Source organism: Rhincodon typus, chromosome 2, assembly GCF_021869965.1.
Source record: "Rhincodon typus isolate 14 chromosome 2, sRhiTyp1.1, whole genome shotgun sequence".
Lineage (NCBI taxonomy): Eukaryota > Metazoa > Chordata > Chondrichthyes > Orectolobiformes > Rhincodontidae > Rhincodon > Rhincodon typus.
In genome coordinates, this window is record NC_063333.1 from 98,560,602 (window position 1) to 98,581,900 (window position 21,299).

Here is a 21,299-nt window from a genome sequence, read left to right on the forward strand (position 1 = left end):
CCTCAGTATCTTCTCCAGCAGCTTCCCCACCTCTGATGTCAGGCTCACCGGTCTATAATTACCTGGATTATCCTTGCTACCCTTCTTAAACAAGGGGACAACATTAGCAATTCTCCAGTCCTCCGGGACCTCACCCGTGCTCAAGGATGCTGCAAAGATATCTGTTAAGGCTCCAGCTATTTCCTGTCTTGCTTCCCTCAAAACCTGGGATAGATCCCATCTGGACCTGGGGACTTGTCCACCCTAATGCCTTTTAGAATACCCAACACCTCCCCCCTCCTTATGCCGACTTGACCTCGAGTAATCAAACATCGATCCCTAACCTCAACATCTGTCATGTCCCTCTCCTCAGTGAATACTGACGCAATAACCCTATATCCTTCCTCAAATAAGGGGACCAAAACTACATACAACACTCCAGTTGCGGTCTCAACAATGCCTTACAGATACTGTAGATCAGGAACAAAAACAGGAGTTGCTGGAAAAGCTCAGCAGGTTTGGCAGCATCTGTAAAGAAACAAATCAGAGTTAACATTTCAGGTCCCTGTGACCCGTCCTCAGAATTGATGTTTTCTGGGAAAACGTCAATTTATATGCAGAAAATAGAGAGGGGTAAAGGGTAGGGAGTCAACTATGGGATAGTGTCTGAAGAAAAAGAAGAGCAGTTGGATAGACAGAGGAGTTGATAACGATCTGGCTAGGAGGGTGAATAGCTGTTGATGGGACTGTTAGTGACTAACAATAGGTAGTGTGTAATGGCAGGCTATGTGATAACAAGGCCTAGTGTGTGGGGTAAGGGGCTAGGACATGGGAGAGTTTACGCCCTCAAATTATTTCACTTGATATTGAGTCCGGAGGGCTGCAGGGTCCCCAAGCAGAAAATGAGGTGTTGTTCTTCCAGCTTGCGTTGAGCTTCACTGGAACACTGCAGCAAGCCAGAGACAGAGATGTTGGCCAGGGAACAGGGTGGTGGGTTAAAGTGGCAGGCAACAGGTAGCTCAGGATCTTTTTTGCGAGCAGAATGTTCTGCGAAGTGGTTGCCAAGTCTACACTTCATTTCCCCAATGTAGAGGATACCACTTTGTGAGCAGCGAATGCAGTAGACTAGATTCTGGGAAGTGCAGGTGAAGTGTTGCTTCATCTGGAAGGTATGTTTGGGCCCTTGGATACAGGGGAGGGAGGAGGTAAATGGGCAGGTGTTGCTCCTTCTCCGGTTATAGCGGAAGGTGCCATAGGGCTGTGGGGGGTGTTGGGGGTGAAGGAAGAGCGGACCAGGGTGTCCACAGGGAATGGTCCCTCCGGAAGGCGGACGAGGGATGGGAGCTACAAATGATGGAGTCTGACTCCATTTAAGTAATAGGTCGCCTTCCCATTTTTCCGACCAAAATGCATGACCTCACACTTATCCACATTAAACTCCACCTGTCATATCTTGGCCCACTCTCCTAATCTATCTAAATCCATTTGTAAAGTTCTTATTTCCTCATTGCAATTTACCATCCCACCTACTTTTGTGGCATCGGCAAATGTGGCTATATAGACTTCTATCCCTGTATCCAAGTAATTAATGTAGATTGTAAATAGTTGCAGTCCAAAGACTAAATCCTGTGGCACCCCACTTGTTACTTCTTGCCATCCAGAAAATAAACCCATTTATCCTGACTCTCTGACTTCTGTCCATCAGCCAGTCACCTATCCAAGGTAATAAATTACCCATAATCCCAAGTGATCCAACCCTGTGAATTAACCTTTGTGCGTCACCTTATCAAATGCCTCCAGAAGTCCAGATATATTACATCTACAGGATCTCCATTTTCCACTTTGCTTGTTACATCTTCGAAGAGCTCTAGCAAATTAGTCAAATGTGATTTGCCCTCCATAAAAACCATGTTGACTCTGATGGATAGCGCTTTGACTTTCCAAATGTCCTGATATTGCTTCCTTGATAATTGATTCTAACACTTTGCCAACAACAGATGTTAAACTAACTGGTCTGTAATTTCCCACATTTTGCCTCCCTCCCTTTTTGAATAAGGGCGTTACATTAGCATTTTTCCAAACCACTGGAACCTTTCCCGTGCCCAGGGAATTTTGGAATATTGTAACCAGTGGATCCCCTATCTCTGCCACCACTTCCTTTAATACCCTAGGATATAGGCCATCAGGGCCAGGGATCTTGTCTGCCGTCAATCCTAATAGTTTACTGCATACCTTTTCCCTATCGATGTTGATTATTCTAAGTTCTACCCTTTCTATTGCCTCTGACATGCCTGTTCCAATAGGAATGGTACTATTGTCCTCCACCATGAAAACTGAGGCAAAGAATTGATTTAGAAACTCCACTGTTCCAGTGTTCCCAACTATTACCTCTCTGGTTTCATCTCCCAAGGGACCAACATTCACCTTAGTGACTCCCTTCCCTTTTATATACCTATAGAAGCTTTTGCTATCCTTTTTCTACTTCAGAAGTTGCGCCAAGTCACACATTTGACAGCTAACTTAACAAAGCCAGGCCCTTCCTTGCTGCTCCCTTAGCCTGCTGTTCAATCTTCACCTTTTAAATGATTCCATTCTAATTCACAAACACCCTCCGCCCCTTTCCCATCCTCAGCACATTAATCCTGGTTCACACAGTACCAGCAATAGTTAGTAAATCATGATCATGGAATCAGACCTACAAGTGGCCAAAGTCTTGGTTGTGATGATTCAGCCCGCAGACAGGTCTTCTGGCTATTTCTCCGTATTCTGCAATCTTGTGCTTTCCTTTTCATTTCCTGTAAACAATCATTATCCCTCAAGGTCCGAACTCTTCCATAGTTGCCAGCAAAAATCTCTGGTTCTGCCATGGGTCATTGCTCATAATACTGAGATGTGACTCTAACATGGGCCTTAGGCAACTCACAAAATAGCAGCGAGAACTATCCTCTGAGGTGCCATGATCGAGTCCAAATGATCAATTCTTTGCTCAGATAAAAAAAACCTCAGCATTTGTTGTGGAATTTCAGGGCCAGTACTTTGACCTAAAATAGCAGCAACAGTCACTAGCATTTCCATGGCACCTTTCGCATAGCAAAACATCCCAAGCTGATTATGTTCAAATTTGTTTCCATTCCCATTCAGTTTAAAAGGCATGAGCAAAAGGGGCAGGCTGTTCTCACTATAGCTCACCTCGATGGAGGTCTTCAAAATCTGAAGGACACCTGGGGCTGGAAACCAGCCAAATTCGTCAAACAAAAGCCACCCTCAGTAACCTCTAATGTGTTTGTGAAATGATGGCAATATTGATTTCCAACTGAATCCCAAATAAGCGGGCCTCAACGATTGAGACTGCCACAGTGCCAAGACTTGTGAGATTTAAAAGACTTGGCAAGCAGTGAAATAAACTTCTGAAAATTTCCATTTGCAACATGTACAGTTAAAATAGAATGTTGCCACCTAACATTTCAAGACACATTGAATTGCTTAAATGATTCCTGCAATCCATCAATTTGTAGCACTAAGGCTTCGATCAGGTAAATATTTAAAAAGAGAAAGTCACAGCTTGAGATGAGGTGTGATTTGTGACCTATTAATGAACACCCCACAGCCAATTGTGTTCCAGGAAATCACTGATGGCATTACATATATCACAGTCTCTGTTTCTACACAGGAAAATGTTTAGTTGATCCACATGAATAATCAAACTTGACATGCCAAATAAAGTGGTACCTTGTTCACAATGCTGCAAAACGCTGTCAGTTATGGCCTTGGGACTTACACATGTCAAGGCCTCAAGCGACAGGATCTTTTTGTTTATGTATAAATTTTAATCAGCTGCATCTCTTAAGCAGGGAAAACAATGAGTGGGAATTCATTTTGAGAAAATTCTTGGCAAAAATTAAACCACAGGGTAGGAAAAATTCTTCTTTCTCAGTTGCCGTGTGAAAGCTCACAGTGTCCAGTTGGGCCAATTGTTTTTTTCCCCCTCTGGGGATTAAGGAAAAGGCCAGTTTCTTTTTTTCTAAAAAAAACACAGCCAGTTGGCCATGATATGTAGCTGCTGTAGAGGGTGTCCCCAATGACATTTCTGACAAATCAGTTCAATTGCGTAAAGCAACTTCTCCAACTAAGACCTTTGTAATCATTTGCAACGATGCTTTGGAAACAAAATAGAGAGTTGGAATTGTTTGAACTTATCCAAGTGTGCTGGATTATCATGCAGAAACATGTCTGCCTGCCTTTCCTGAAGCAATGAGACAACAACATTCCTACACCCAGTATAAACTCTCAGCAGGTTTCAGTTTTGACTCTGGAAGGAGGATAAACACACATTCCTTCAAATTGGAATTGTACCGAACTGTAACTGAAGAAACAGCCACAGAAGTAACTTTCACCTTATAAAGGGATCATTTTCTCTTATCAGTAATGTCCCAGTTACTTCAGAACACAGAGTGTGGACAAGCTGCAGATTTAACATGAGCTTTTATAAATGCTTGTCAGCAATTTTACACACACTAATTCCTTTGAGGCTTTTCTTCAGAAGTGAGATATTCGTTAAGAGTGACATCATTATTTATACATTGCCTGAAGGAACCTGCTCAATTTAATTTAGACTTTTTCCTTTTAAGTTAAACATTCAATGTTTTCATGAAACTTAGCCCTGATCTCCTCCCTTGATGGTTGTTTGTAAGTGCCCGCCACGGAGCAGCAGTCAACTGCAAAAGTGGTGTTATTTCAACAGACCAGGAGACCTGCATAGGCCTATAAATATTAGTACATCCTGCAGGCCAGCTAAGAGCTGCCAGCCAGCCTGTCACAGAAAGAGAGTCAGGACTGGCCGACGCCAAGTTTCTGTCAAGGTCTGAACAAATTAGCTCGAAGGCAGAAACTCAAAATGCTGTGCTGCATGGGGAGAGAAATAAAGAAGAATATCGAATTTGGGGATGGGTGGGTGGTTGGTGGTGAAGTTTAAATCTTTATAAGTCTAAGAATAATAACGTTCTTTTAGCATTAAATAACACAGAATGAAAATGACTGGGTACGCAGTAACAATATACACAAAAAAACCCCAAAATACTGGCTGTAAGTTGGAACACGGTAATTGAGGATTATTTTCATTTCAGCGTTAGTGATGTGAGGTAAAATGAGCAAAGGATTGTGCCCAATTTGTACTAATTGATGTTTCCCTTAAAAACTGGTGAATATAAAATGTGTGACATCTTCCTAGCTTCATGCTTATATTTTGGGGATGAAGTTCCTCAGATCTTCACCGGCTAAAAGTTGATTTCCCCATTTTTCAGCCAAAAGTTACTAGTGGAGCAAGAGAGGCTTTAGAAATGAGCTCAATCTGTTTGTTTTTGTAACTTCTGGGGAGGTTAATTTCAACTCCAGCTTCTGGGTGGTAACCGGGCAAAGCACAGCAAATTTTGTTTTAACCAGCACCTTATCAACTGGCACTCTTGATAATCCAGCAAAAATTATGTACCTCAAATACCAAAGTCTACAGCAATGTCTCAGTATTTATGCTGTAAATAAAAAAGTATAACAGTGATGTGTATACTTAATTCATTATGTTTCTATTTCTTAATATGCATTTTTACTTTGCGTTTAGGACGTATGTTGATGTTTTACATAGATTTTTTGAAAGATGTTGATGTCTTGAAACTTGGTCAGAGTTTACTGCAGTTATGCGTACCTCTTGATTATCCATAATATTTGATCAACCAGCACACTTCTGGTCCCATAATTGCCAGCTAATAAAAAGTTCACTGTAATTGCTTACTCATTAATAATATCAGTCTGGGTTTTACTCTGTTGAAATAAATGCAACAGAAATGGGTAGAATCCGTTTCATTTAGACTCTCTGCTGGAGCATACACATTTCTGTTGCAGACGTTTTCAGATCATGTGACAGAGCTCATGTTTTCACAACTTTTTTTGGTTCTTTTAGGTCTAGGGAATGGAAGAAACATTGACACCAGATTGGAGAGCTTTTCGCTTGATGACGTTCTTCCTGCTGGAAAAAGTTTTGAATCCAATGTCCCAGTGCTGGCAATAAAAGCTGCTATGTTTCAGGTCTGCCCTCTGTTACTTTATCATACCCAGTGCAAAGCTCCCTTTTGTAAATGAAAAGAGGAGAAATTTCTCTGCTCAATAAGTGGGGAATTTTGGAGATGACCAGCCATTGAGTATTTTGAAAACAGCTAGACTTTTGGATACATAGATATAGGGATACTATGCAAAAGTGGGAGATCAGTCATTATCTTGCTGAATGGCTGAACAGTCTCAAAGTGCCAAAGGCCTACTGTTTCTTTTTTTTGTGTTCGTATGAGAGGCTAGTACTGGCAATAAAAAAAAAACCTGTACTTGGAATAGTGAATCACAGCCTCAGCAACGAATCCTTTTATCAATACGATACATTCCGGAAGTATGAGGGCTAACACTGTGAACTCTTAATCTCTTTGACTGATGGATACAGGACAGTTTGGAAAACTACAAATCAATACTACTGAGAAATGAAATACAAGCAAGAACACATACACCAAATTCCAGAACTTCACTTAGCCCCAAGCCCCTGTTTCAAAATATTACAATAGTTAGTTTCTTTTTTTACTGGCAATTCTCTCTAAAACTACAAGTCTATTTTCAGCGAATGTGATGTGAGGTTTTTATTTGAAGTTTTGCATTCACGAGGGGCATTTCATTCGTCCCAGTTTTTCTGGCTGCCTGGTGAAACAGAGATTCATTGAATTAATCTGATGCCGCTTTTTGCTTTGAACCCTAAACGGAGACAAAGAAAGATCAAGGCCAGTTTAAAAAATCAAATAAAGCTGATCACAAGTAGGTTTCAAAGACACAAGAAACTGCTTGACAGATTTACTTCTACCCAAGTAACGCTCCTCTGGCACCAATCAGTGTAGAAGGCATAACCCAGGAATTTTACGGGGTGTGTACTGTAAAGAAAGACCAGTCCGGAAAAAAAAACGCAACGTTAAACAGATACACTGCAGCTTTAACTCGCTGCAGGCAAGTATAAGAAGGTGAAGGTCAGACTTCTGCTCCTCATACAAATATACAAATGTACAAATTAGGAGCAATAGTAGACTATTCAGCCCCTCAACACTGCTTCACTACTTAATAAAATTATGGCTGGTCTGATTGTGGTCTCAACTCCACATTCCTGGCTGCCCCAGATAATCCTTGAATCCTTTGTTATTCTTGTATTTCTCTACCTCTGTCTCAAAAGTATCCAATGACTATGTCAATGACTCCTCAGCAGGATGAAGTTCAGCCCTTCCCCAAGAACTGGAGGCCAATCTGAATGGCTGGCAGCTCTAACATTGTCAGAATTCAGTAGTGGGTGCTTCTGGGACAGCAGGAAGTCCTGTGGAGATCGAGGATGGATCCTGGACGCAAGGGCCTTTTAGGCATGAAGGTGTTGGAGATCCTGGGGTGTGGGGTAGAAGGATGAGTCTGGTGTCCAGGCAGGAGGTGATAATGGAGGGAGTAACTTCCTTTCTCCTGACGCACACAAGGCACCCCCGTGTAGGACATAGCCCCCTTTCTTCGCACCTATTAAGCAGTTGGGATAAAGAAAAGGGTATTCCGACTCCCGAGACTGTACTGTGGTGTCAGTAGTGTAACATTCAGGTCAATTGGCTATTAACTGCTTTGTTATAAACAATGCCTCCCTACCATTTTATGGGGACCAGGTCAGGAGTGAGTTAACCAGTTGACATCAGTTACATGCCGCCCATTGGTGATCAGTGAGATGGAGCGTAAATTCCATTCTAAACATATGCACATCTGCACAGTCATCTCTCTGTGTCATCTTAACATTTTGTTGTTAAATGTGCCTTTACCACAATTTGTACTGGGTAATCTGACATCTTGGTATTTTTTTTGGCATGCGGGATATGATGGGTACCTGCAATTTACATACAAAACATGGTACCTCTCCATAAACAGAGTTAGCAGCGATAGCTCCAGACATTTACATCCTGACACACATACCAGAATCTGACACCCACCCGTCCTGAGGGAGTTACAGTCCTGTGCACTTTGCCACGAGGTTCAGTGAATAGCAATCAGAATCCTGACTGATGTCCCTTTCTTGCCCTGTGGTTATTTAGCTCAATTATAGACTTTTTACAACTATCTCTGCTCAGATCACATGAATTATGCTTTATATTGAAGTCGGGAATTGAGATCTGATTTATTCCATGTGGTTCCACTGTCGTCATTAATGTGCCACTTAGCGCAGGAGTCCACTTTTTGTGAAAGAATGAGTTCAAGTAGTGAAATGAATCTCAATTTAATTACAGTGAGAATCAAGCTTCGAAAAGGAGGCCATTCAGACTCACCTGGATTTCAATAGAGATGAGGATTACAGTGATGAAGATGATCCTGCGCAGTTAGGGTTTTATTCTTTAGAACTGAGAAAATTAAGGCATGATAGCAGTCAATACATTTCATTAAGAGGAACAATTGTCAGGTATTCGGATAATACATTAAAGGGGAGATTATGCAGCCAATGGTGTCACGTGTTTGCAATTTGTGGCTGCTTTTAAGGTAATGTTTGCTTTAAAGGAATTCAATTCATAGGACAGCAGGGGTTGGTAGATATCTGAGTTTAAACACGAGCTCCAATTTTAACCCTGAGTGGGAAGTGAGCATTTGGGAGATGGCTTGTATTGTAAGATGAGACCAAAACCCTTTAAGCTTGACTGTATGAGGCTCAACTCATTTCAATGCACCCACCCCCACCCCCACACACACACACACTTCACAGTCAGCTTCCCATCTGAAATGTATTGAAAATGGTAGCTGACTGGCAGTTAGTAAAAGGCCAATGGAATGGTCACTGCTACTCAGGTAAATCACAGGGAGGTGGTTCTGATAGAGTATCACTTTAAGGGAGGTCCAAAGTCTTCTTGTGAGGTCCAGAGAATCAATCCTGAACTTCCAAATCCCATGTGGAATGTAAAAGATGGGCTTAAAATAATGTGTGTGTTTAGGTCTAAGCCAGCAGGTAAAATGCCATTGGACCCTGGTCTGAATTTCTTTTTAAATCACAACATAAAACATTTGCTGTTTTGAAACTAAAGCTTTTGAAAATAACCGATTCTTCGAGAATTTAAGTTGTATTATTAATACACTCCATGCATCCTTAATATTATGTTACTTCGTTGCAGTTCTAAATATCAGTATATCATGGCAAGACTTTAATTGAAATTTCTTTTCCTGTTCCAACCTATCACACACAACAAATCAAATGCTTGCCCCAATGAGAATTTTCCACTTAGTTAAAATTAATTTATGATTTTTGATGGCATTAGGATAAAAATAGCTGATTTTTCAAGAATGCTCCAATTTCAATAATTGTCTACACTCCAGCAGTTGTATTTAAAGTCAATGTAGCTCAGTGACTTAGCTCTTTAGCTGTTTAGTCAGCAGTCATTCAGGCTTTTTGCTGAGTAGATATTTTTCTTGATGGTTCAACTGGGTTTGCTTAAAAAGCTGCTCATATTTCAAATGCTGATACAAGAAACAATTTATCAACAAAAATAATTATATGATTTATATACTTCCTTCACACAGTAAAATTCCACATAACTAACATATTTGGAAACACAAAAACAAATCAGTTGAATTGTAGCTTGGAGACAACAGGTGCAAAGAAAAATCACCTTACTTGGCCTGTGTATACTTTAAATGGAGCTCGGTTAGCTCAGTTGGCTGGTTTGCAATGCAGAGAGATGCCAACAGTGTAGATGCCAACTGCACTGGCTGAGGTTACTATGAAGGACTCTCCTTCTCAACATTGCAACTTGTGTGAAGTGTAGTGACCCTCAAGTTAAATTACCAGCAGTCCCCGCCTCTCTCTAACCAGAGTGTGGGACTATGGCTACATAACAAAACCTGATGTTATTTCATTTTCTTTATTTATATATAGTCATACATTTATTATTAGGTACTTATTTATTTACATTACATGTGGCAACTTCTCAAGTTACAGTCTTTTATATCTTGAAGTAAGCTATGATCTTTGCATCTCTTTTCCTCTTCATAATCTTCATACATAATTATTACGTCAAAGGAGGTTGCAGGCAGTGCAAGGTTGATTTGACATTCCAGTTTACATCAAAGATTTTCAGTGCGACTGGATAAGAAAAAACAGAAGAACTTGTATTTGTGTATAAAAATACAGCAAATATTTTATGCATTACAATATCCCAAAACAACAAGAGGATTTTCATGGGATTGGTTGAAGGATAGCCATTAGCCAATACATTGTGAAAACTTCCTGTTCTTACTAATTAGTTGCACGGGATAATATACATATTTTCAAGCCTTAGTTTAATGTGACATCTGAATTAGCAAAGGTATTCGGCTAGATTACAATAGAACCTGGCAGATAATTTGACTTGGTGTATAAGAGAACCCTTTTTAGGCCCCTATGTGTACTCAGCACATAAGGCAGTTCTCCTTTTCAACTACGAGAGGTTGTATTCAGAATGGTAGTTGGCTTTAATGCTTCACACAGAAATGCATGTTTTGCTCACTTTATCATCTAAATTGTGTGATTGGATGAAGTAGGTAGTGTGGAGTGTTTTGTGAAGATGATGCAAGGGAGTTTAAGATGCTCACACAGAGCAGACAATACATGGAGAGCGAAAAAGAGAAATAAATCCTTCAGAGAAATGAACAAAATATGAAACTGCTTTTGAACAAAGGTAAATAACCTTGCAGCAGTGAGGGAATTCAGTATTAGAGAAAATCTGATGCAAGAATGGAAGACGAAGGAATCCACTCTGAAGGTGTTTCCCAGGAGAGTGCACTGGGCATACAGTGACAAGCCACTAGCCTGGTCTTGAGAATTATAAGTAACATTCGTGTCACACAAATAGCAGGCAGTGACCATCTTCAATGAGAAAGAATCTAACAATTGGCCCTCGACATTCATAGGCATTTCCATCACTGAGTCCTCCACTATCAACAATATGGGCTTACCATTAACCAGAAATTGAACTGGACTAGCCATATAAATACTGTGTCTACAAGAGTAGCTTAGAGGCTAGGAATCCTGCAGCAGGTAACCACGTCCTGACTCCCCAGAACCTCATCACCATCTATAAGGTACACATCAGGAGTGTGATGGAATACGCTACACTTACTTGGATGGATGCAGCTCCAATAACACTCAAGAAACTTGACACCACCGAGGCCAAAGCAGCCCTCTTGAATGGCTCCATATCCACAACCATTCACTCCCTCCATCATGGACACTCAGTAGCAGCAGTGCGCGCTGTCTACAAGATGCACTGCGGGATTTCATCAAGGTTCCCAAGATAGCATCTTCCAAACCCACAGGTTTGTGGGTGTTGCTGGCTGGATCAGCATTGACTGCTCATCCCTAGTTGCCCTTGAGAAGATGGTAATGAGCTACCATCTGCTGCAGTCCATTTGTTGTAGGTAGACCCACAATGCTGTCAGGGACAGTGTTCTAGGACCTTGATCCAGCAACACTGAAGATGCTGTGAAATATTTCTAAGTATCATGATGACATTGATGTTGCCAATTGGGTTAAAGCTCTCTTAGCCATCTGCAGCAATATCCAGCACTATAGAAAGATGGTCAATATAATTCTCCAGTCCACCAGGATATGCGTCACCTCCTTCTCTCTGACATCTCACACTCGATCTATCTCTGCAACTGTACCCATCTCCCACGAAGGCCCATGCTCCATCACTCCCACTATTACCTGCAACATTTTCCCCATTTACTCTAACCCACCTCAATCCCTGACACCACTAACCCTACATGCTTCTGCACTGCCTACTCACTTGCTCAGGACACTTCCCCATCTGCAGTAAAACTAACAGTTAGGCTTCCTACTTTAATGTCCCCTAAAGCCCACCACTCTCTCAATCTACGATGAAAACAGCCTACAATAGGGCAGATCGATAGGTGGTGTGCTATCTGTCATTCAGCTGCTTGTTCCTTAGGAGGATGGGATGCTGACTTCGACTGCTCTGAGCAGTGCTTGGACTGTCATCAGAAGTTGCCCTTGACTCACTATGTTGGGAGCCTCCGGGCAAAGACCAGTCCTCTTGGCTGAATGACAAGGCAAGACTGGAAGACTACCTAGCCAATCCAAGATTAACTATGAACTTTCATGGTAAGCTAACTAGAGTTTAACTTGTCTCCGATCGTGCACAGAGGGTAGTGGCTAGCAAGGATTAATAAGCAGTGATTTTTAGTGGTTCAGTGGTCAAGAAGAAAGACCAAAAGGTGAAGTAAGGCAGCTGAATGGAACAAGACAGATTTGCGCCCAGTCAACCAGTATCACCACCCGGTTTTAAAAATGCATTGGTTGAAAGCCACGGTTGTTGTGAAATATCATTTTATCAAAGCAAGCAAGTCAGAAATTAATAAGATCTGTAAAACTTGTGAAAATGTATTTGTATCTGGAATAGGTTGGTTAACTAATTTATTATATTTTTAGATTATCTATTTCAAACTCAGTCTACAAATGTAATTGATTTAAGTCTTTCAATTTATATCTCAAAATCTTATAATGTGTAGTGGCCATTTTCCAGATTGCAACATCCTTAATTCCCAATTCATGTCCTATAACTATTTTAGTCACAGCAGCACAGTCTCAACTGCTGCACCCAACCTCCACTTATAAATATTAGTGTCAGGAAATGTTGGTGGGAATATCCAGTAATCCTTGGAGGAATTCAAACTTTAAGGGAAGAGGATGGTATATTCTAATTTTTAAAGGGATTGTTCTAGCTGTTTTTTTCTAGATTACAGTAGTTCTAATGGACAACATAGGAATTTATGACTCCCACAAGTCTTCAGCTGCCTTACTTCACCTGACTCTATTAATGTAACAATGTATTCCTTTCTACCTTATCTCCTCTCATAATTACCCTAATGCATCTACAATATTCTTCTCAACAGCTCCCTTAAAGTATTTAATTCAATATAAAAAGTAAACACTTACTTCCACATCAAAGAAAGCTGATCTCTTAATAAGCTCTTGCAGCTGTCAATCAAACTGAATTTACAATCCCCAATTTAATAAGGACAAGTTGTGGAAGTAATCAGATAGTAATAATGGTCTAATGATAGCCTTCAGGCTTATGTCAACAAACAATAATTGAAACTGCAAACACGAGTTTTCTTTCAACTCAGAGGCACGTCAGGCTGGTTTCAAAATCAAAATTTAAAGAACAGGGCATTTAAATAACTTGACGCTTTCGACAGTTCCACAGATCTGATTCAATTTTTACGTGCAATCATGTCAATTCTTAAAAGTCATAAATCATACACTGTGGAAAATGAACCTTCCTCCAGTAAAAATTGGATCTGCTTGAATTCAGCACTGAGTTCAAATAACCTTGCTGAATTCAGTTTTTCCCAATATGTAAAATATGGCTAGCCCTCCTTCCTCCCACCCAAATCCTAGCTAAAATTTGGCTCTATCTGAAATGGGGACATGACTTCTAGATTCAGGTCCCAGCGTAATTTGGAATAGGGGGCAGAATCTCCATCACACTGCAAAAGTCCTGGTACGAATGTTTAAAACAAGTGCTTTGCAAATTTGGTGCTTTTCCTAAAAAAAAACCAAACTGAGCAGGGAGTTAAACAGTTAAATATAGAGAAATGTTTTGTTATTTCATCATCATGTTCTACACCAAACACAATATATGGTGGGGAACAACACCCCCTCCCCTGAAAAAATAATAACATGCAATAGTTGTGAATCACTGGACAACTCAACTTTGATGGCAGGTTTCTTTGTGTGATTGCATGTTACACTCAGAAGTGAAATACAGGCCTTTGAGAAATCTTTTCTTGGGACTGTGATCGCATCGATACCAATGTCTGAGTCACCCATGCCTGTATTAAACCAAAAACAGCTTAGTATCACAATCATATTTGTCATTCACCCTCAACTTATTATTTCATAACTATTTTATTCTATCTGTTGATGACAGTATCATATTAACCATACTATTTGATTAATGATGCACAAATTTATGATTTTTATGGCTGATGCGTTTACATTATGCTCGGCTAGATTATTATGGCTTTCATTTACAGTTTACAGCTTAATCCTGGACAGCAGAAATGGCTTCCAGATCATAAAGGCTACTACTATATGAAATATACATCTAAATCCAGTTTCTTTGCAATTGCAATTCATTGCAATTGAAAAGAAGCCAGAAAAAAATGAGCATGCTTGTTTCAAAGCAATTTGCATCAAATTCTCTAACAAGGGCTCGAATGACAGTTTGATTGGAATTACTTTTGTGTTACGATTTTTAAATTGTAGAAGCTGGAAGCTAGCATTCCTAACATTTTCCTAATTCCTTCCATCACTTTACATCTCAAGGATGAGTCAACCAGGTTTCTTCTGGAGCCCTGATTTTTATTTAGACTCCTTGACCTTTCCCTACATCTAAATCAATTCAAATGAATTACTGTGGATTTACAGGATATAGTCAGGTACATTACACAAGAACTAAAAAAGCATAAACAGTGCTCAGTATTCTGCCCACATGATTTTCCAAAAATCATAGGACCTCAGAATTCCTCAGTATTTTCTTACTGCTGATCTTAAAATTTATTACTTGAGTTACCACTGTCTACAAGAAAGAATGAGTTCCTTAGGGAAAGAGAAATAAAAAAGAAAGAAATGTCACAGCTTCTTGGATTTGTAGCTAGTTCCAAGCAAAAAGTCTGTATTAGACAGAATTTGGTTCAGAATTCAAATTGTACAAATTTAGCTGCAGAATCATGATTCACTACAAAGAAACATGCATATCCTATTTTGTTATTATATAATTTATCTTCTATTTACTGGTCATGCTCAGTAAGTAAAATATGATACAGAATTTCTCAAACTTGTTTTAAGATTCAAAAATATTTTTAACAATACCAAGCCAAGAGCAGATGGAGAATGTAAGAATAGTGAGCCAGACAAGGTTACAATCTTTAATAACACTGGAGTTGAGAAGGTCAAAGATATAACAATACAGAGCTGGGGACCATCGGAGGATTTTGCAAAATCGAAATGATGATTGGTTCTGCAAGAATAGAGATGAAAGTTTTGGTGGAACTTTGTTGTTGTTGTCTGCAGTGCTTAAACTGCCAAAACTACAGAAGATGCTGGATTTTGTTCATGAAGCATTAAGGACACGGCATGTGTTGACCTAATGTTGTGCAGTAAGAGATAATTAAGAAAGTCGTGGAAGCTTTGAGAAGATCCCTTCGCTGGCCTCCCACAAATATTCAACTCTAATATCCTACTTGCCTTCTTTGATCAAAGAGAAACGATGGAAATGATAAAATACTAATATTATCTGTATAGTACAACTACAAATCTTACCATATAAATGTATCCTTAACATATCAGTGTAATACAAGATACAATAAAGATATGTAGATAATATTTATTAAGTTGAATGAAATTAAGTTTGAGAATGTTTCGTCCTATTTTTGTTATCAAACTGTCAGAACTCAGTGACCTTTTTTTGGAAAATTTTATCTGCACGACATTCTGATAATTGGCTGACTAACATCAAAGCATCAGAATTTGAACAAATCATAAACAAAAAAATAACTAACAGTTTTCATTATGGTAAGTGGAACTACCAATCTAAAATAACTTATCAATTAATGGTGTCCAACTGGTCAATGCAATGAATCTGGTGTCTGTGTGAAGAGAGTTAGCATGATGTTTTTTTAAAAAATCAATTACAGTATGTGGTGTCACTGGTAGGGCAAATATTTATTGCCTGTCCCTAGTTGTCCTTGAGAAGGGGATGGTAAACTTCCTTCTGGTGCAGGTGCATTCACAAACTGCTAGGGAAGGAGTTTCAAGATATTGACCAAATAACACTGAAGGAAAGGCACTATATTTTCCAAGTCTGCATGGAGAGTAGCTTGGAGAAGAGCTTGCAGTTAGTAGCGTTCCCAAGAATCTGCTGCCATCTATCACTGCCTCTCATAAATTTGTATGCTTCTATCAAGTTGCCTCCTCAGCCTCCGTTGTAGTGAAAACTACAAGTTTGTTCAACCTCTCCTTCTGCTGATATTCTCCAATCCAGGCAACATCCTGGTCTTTTGAACCTTCTTCTTCTAGATGGTAGTGGGCATGTTTTCAGAAGGTGCTGTCTAAAGAGAGTTAGTGAATGACTGCAGTACATCTCGTAGAGAATACACATTGCTGCTACTGAGCATCAGGGGAGGAGGGATTGAATAGTTGTGGGTGTGGTATGAGCCAAGCAAGCCTGGATGATGTCAAGCTTCTTGAGTGTTGTTGAAGCTGTTCTCATCCAGGCAAGTGGGGAGTATTCCATCACACTCCTGACTTGTGGCTTGATGGAGTCAGGAGGCGAATTGATTTCTGCATGATTCCCAGTCTTCAACCTGCTGTTGTAGTCACAGTATTTACTTGATTAATTCAGTTCACTTTCTGGTCAATGGAACCCTCAGGATGTTGGTAGTGTGGAATTCAGTGATAGTGATGCCCTTGTATGTTAAGAGGTGGTGGTTAGACTCTCTTTTGTTGGGAATGGTCTTTGCCTGCCATTTGTGTGTTGCAAATGCTACTTGTCACTGATCAGCCCAAGCCTGGATATTATGCAGGTCTTGCTGGATTGAGACATGGATAGTCTGCAGTATCTGAGGGGTTATGAATGGTGCTGAACATTGTGCAATCATCAGCAAACATCCCCACTTCTAACCTTATGATGCAGGGGAGGTCATTGATGAAGCAGCTGAAGCTAGTTGGGCCTAGAAAAATACTCTGAGGAACTCCTGCAGGGATACTTTGGAGCTGAGATGACTGACAGCCAACAACAGCCAAAAAAATCTTTCTTTGTGCCAGGTATGACTCCAATTAGCAGGGAGATTTCCCCCTAATTCCCATTGACTTCAGTTTTGCTGGAGCCCCTTGTTGCCACACTTGGTGAAAGGTGGTCTTAATGTTAAGGGCAGTCACTCTCATCTCACCTGTGGAATTCAGCTCTTGTGTCTGTGTTTGAACCAAGGCTGTAATGAGGTCAGGGCAGAGTGGTCCTTGTGGAACCCAAACTGGGTGTCACTGAGCAGGTTATTGCAGAGGAAGTGCTACTTGATAGTACTGTTGTTGACACCTTCCATCACTTTACTGATGATTGAGAATATGCTGTTGGGTCTGTAATTGGCCGGGTGGGAATTGTCCTGATTTTTTTTATCAGGATATACCTGGCCAGTTTTCCACATGTATTGCCCATTCCTCGTTGTCTTTGAGAAAGTGCTGGTAAGCTGCCTTCTTGAACCACTGCTGCCTATGTGCTGTAGGTAGGCCCACAATGCTATTAGGGAAAGAGTGCTAGAATTTTGGCCCAATGACACTGAAGAAATGGTATATATATCCAGGTCTGGATAGTGTGCGGCTTGAAGGTGGTGATGTTCCCATGTTCTTTCTAGATGGAAGTGGTTGTGGGTTTGGAAGGTGCTATCTAAGGAACTTTGATGAATTTCTGCATGTTTAGGTAGATGTTGATATTATAGTTTTCTGCAATAGCTTCACTAGAGGTGCAGCAAATTCAGGAATACAAGTCTTCAGTATTATTGCAGGAATGTTGTCAGGGTCCATAACCTTTGCAATATCAGTATGTCCTCCTATTCATTGATATCATGTGGGGTAAATCAAATTGGTTGAAGACTGGTATCATTAATGTGGAAACCTAGGTAATCTGCAATTGCTTTTAAAGAACACTTTCAAAAAGACCTTTAAAAGAGGACCTTAGTTGTAAAAGAATCAATTGTAATTTGCTTAGGTAACAAGAAATACCGGTCCATTTGATCAGGTGACCTGTGACCTGAAAGCAAAACCAACAAGAAAAGGTGTTAAGATATGGATTCCTTGCAGCCTGAAACAAAGATGCACACCAGCAAATAATAAAGGCACATTTAAATGGAACTAAATGGGTAATAGTTAAAAAGGCATAGAAATGGATGAATATCTCCATCTAAATCTCAACTCAAATGGGGCCTGTTAACATCTTGATATCTGTGCGTCAATGTTGCTTTTCTCTACAGGAGTGAAAGACCAATTTTATGAGTAGATTAATGTTGATATTAGCAGAATGCCCTGAGTCAAAACATCTTTACTTACTGGGGGATTTCAATGCAAAAGTGGGTGCGGATTTGATGCATGATCCTCTTGCCTTGAATGTCATGGCCTGGGAAGTATAAGTGACAATGAGCAGAGGCTACTTAAGCTTTGAGGTTACCACAGGCTTTGTATAACTAACACCTTTATTCAGAAGGAAACATGTCACAAGGTGTTCTGGAGACATCCAAGATCAGAGCGTTGGTCACCAGCTGGATTTGATTATCAGCAGAAATGACTTTCTGAACTGTATTCTCAACCTATGCAGCTCCCACCATTGCTGACTGTGCTCTAGATTACTGGTCTACTCCAGGGTTAGATTGCAACTCGAAGTTTTTTTCAAGGCGGAATTGCCTGCTTCATATCAACATCAGCCATGCTTTTTACCCAAATAAAAACAAATAGGTCAGCGACTCAATTGAACAGGTGCTTTCTGTCATTCCCACACAGAGTGCAATATGGGACACAGTCCAAAAAATCATCTACAACATTGTACTTTCTACATATGGGAAGCATAGTATAAAATTGTTATGTACCTTGAGGTTAACATCACCATAATATAGCCAGTCAAGGGGTCTGCTCTCATTAATTACAAGAAAGATCCAAATAAGAAACCCCATGCAGTAAGATTTCAATTTTGATGTAAAATCCAACTGACTGCTAGACGATGTGCCAGCGACTACTGGTTACAGCTCAGTCCAAACATCCAGATGTCCTTCAGCACAGTGAATGTCAAAGGCATAAATATAAGGATTTAAAAGGCTACAGGCGGGTCAGCAAAGTAAACAAGTCAATTGTAAAGAAAGGCAGGAGAGACAGTTTATAATAAACGTGGAAAACTACCTTAAGTGGTATGTTAGGAAGAATACTGTCAACAAGGAAGATCTAGTCACATGCAAAAGCCCATCCATCATGACAAGGTGTCAATGCTATCACAGCTAAATTCATCAAACATGTGAAAGCAGCACTCCTATGTGAACTTTTGGTCTCTTATTGAAGGAAGCATCTTGTCCCAGGTTATGAATGTTGCAAGGATTGTGACCCAGTACAAATACAAGGATGACCACAGTGATTGCTATTGAGTATCTTCCTACTGAGCACCATTAGCAAAGGATTTCTAGGCCAAATAACGTGAACAGGCATAACTGCGACCCGCCCCAATCTATTTCAATTCCATTACTTAGAGGGCCTTGTGAGGGTTAGAATTGAAGTGTTCTTAGTTTATTTTGACAGACCTTTTGACCTGTAAAGATGCCCAAAGTAGCAAGGCAGCTTCAGAGATGCTTCTTGGAAAATATTTCTAAGAACTGTAAAAAACCAAAAGGGAGATTCTGTTCTAGGCTACCTCAGAAAGCAAATAGTTTTAGCTGCAAATGGCAGAGAAAGTCATCAGCAGGCATGAGTATCTCTCCCATGGATAGAGTACTGTAACGGGCTTAATCAAGGCAGGATAGGTGAAGGAGTGACATGACACTTTCAGTTGCAAAACCTTTGTTATCTCTTCATTCTCTTGCACATCACTCCACTTAGCCACAAGTCTTGAAGGTGCACTTTCCGTCTCTTGAGGCACCTTTCCATATCCACATCTGACCAGATAACGCAGACACTCAAATTTGTACTGTAGCATCGATTACAGTCACAAATGGTGACCTTCCATCCTCTGAGAAGTTTTCTTTGCTCACACTCTTCTTTCTCTCCTTGCAGGAGAAATGAGCACAGAACACCACAGAGAAACAGGAAACAAGAGATGACCCTCTGCTTATCTCTAGCTTCACGGCTCCGGGGGCTGAGGCAGGCCTGACCAATAGAGATGGAAGGATGGGCATCTCCTAGCTACGTGGTGACAGAATTTAATATAATACAGCAAAATGTCATACAATGCTCAAATATGCTGACTTGATGCCAGTGAACACTGAAAATACAATGATCCACACGATGATGATTTAACGCCCTCCAATCTGGTCAGCTCTAATACAAGTCTTTCAGCTCCTATAGGTCCTGCAGGTGTCTCTTTCTCTCTGGTACTGGTACCAGTGAAAGATTGTGACCTCTCAAAAGGATAAACTATTACACGACTCATGCACATTCTCTGTGCACCCAAATGCACACAACTTCACGGTGCTTCCCAGAGAGGTGACTGAATTGTTACACGGTGAGCCACACATAACATAGAAACAAGAATGCGGTGTTGACTTGTTCGCTAAGCTGGCTTGTTTTCATTCAGACATTTCGTCACCATGCTAGGTAACATCATCAGTGGAGCCTCAGGTGAAGCAATGTTATTCTACTCCGCTTGGAACTTATACTGTCTGGTCCATTATGGCGAGTTGTGTCATTTCTGGCTTTGTTCTGTATGGGTTTGTATATGGGGTCCAATTCTGTATGTTTGTTGATTGCATTATGGGTTGAGAATCACGCCTCTAGGAATTCCTGTGTGTGTCTAGGTTTGGCTTGGGCTACTATGGTTACATTGTCCCAATTAAACTGACGGCCTTCATTGTCTGAGTGTACCGATGTTAGGGAAAGTTCATCGTGTCGTTTTGCTTCTAGCCGATGTTTGTTTATTCTGATGGCTAATTTCCTTCCTGCTTGTCCTAAGAACAGAACCAGAAATGACACATGTCATCATAACAGATCAGACAGTATAAATTCCAAGTGGAAAATAGCGCTTCATAGGAGGCCTCACTGATGATGTCACCTAGCATGGTGATGAAACGTCTGAATGAAAACAAGCCAGCTCGGTGAGCAAGTCAACAACCTCACCCACAACCCGAACTACAAATCTTTGCAGAAACATTAGAAACAGGAATAGTTGTTGGAGATAAGGACCAAAGTGCAGAAACCCCAGAGTGTGCAGGACACTTCAAACTCTGCTCAGTTGGATAAATAATTGAATGTTGGTGGACTGTCATTGATTAGAACTAGTCTGGAACACCAGCAGAAAACATTCACATTTCCAGAGGCGCTGGACCTGGTCAGAGAGAAATTGGAGCAATATGGTGCTTTAGTATGACTGTTAGACTTTCACACTGATGTCTAAGCCCATGTAAGGAGCAGCCAACTGCATAGAGTAGCAGTAAACTGACTGCATGCAGCTTCTGACCAATGGGCTATGCACTCCTCAGAATGCCACCTTATT

The 21,299-nt window shown here is 40.5% G+C and overlaps 1 long non-coding RNA gene across 1 annotated transcript in view; it reads right to left on the bottom strand.

The window, feature by feature from the left end:
* Positions 1–10,001: 10,001 nt before the first annotated feature.
* LOC125487145 overlaps positions 10,002–21,299 on the bottom strand; it is a 45,160-nt gene continuing 33,862 nt past the window's right edge. Inside the window, exon 5 of the long non-coding RNA XR_007265665.1 lies at positions 10,002–10,141. This is a non-coding gene — a long non-coding RNA (uncharacterized LOC125487145). The remainder of the gene's footprint in view (positions 10,142–21,299) is intronic.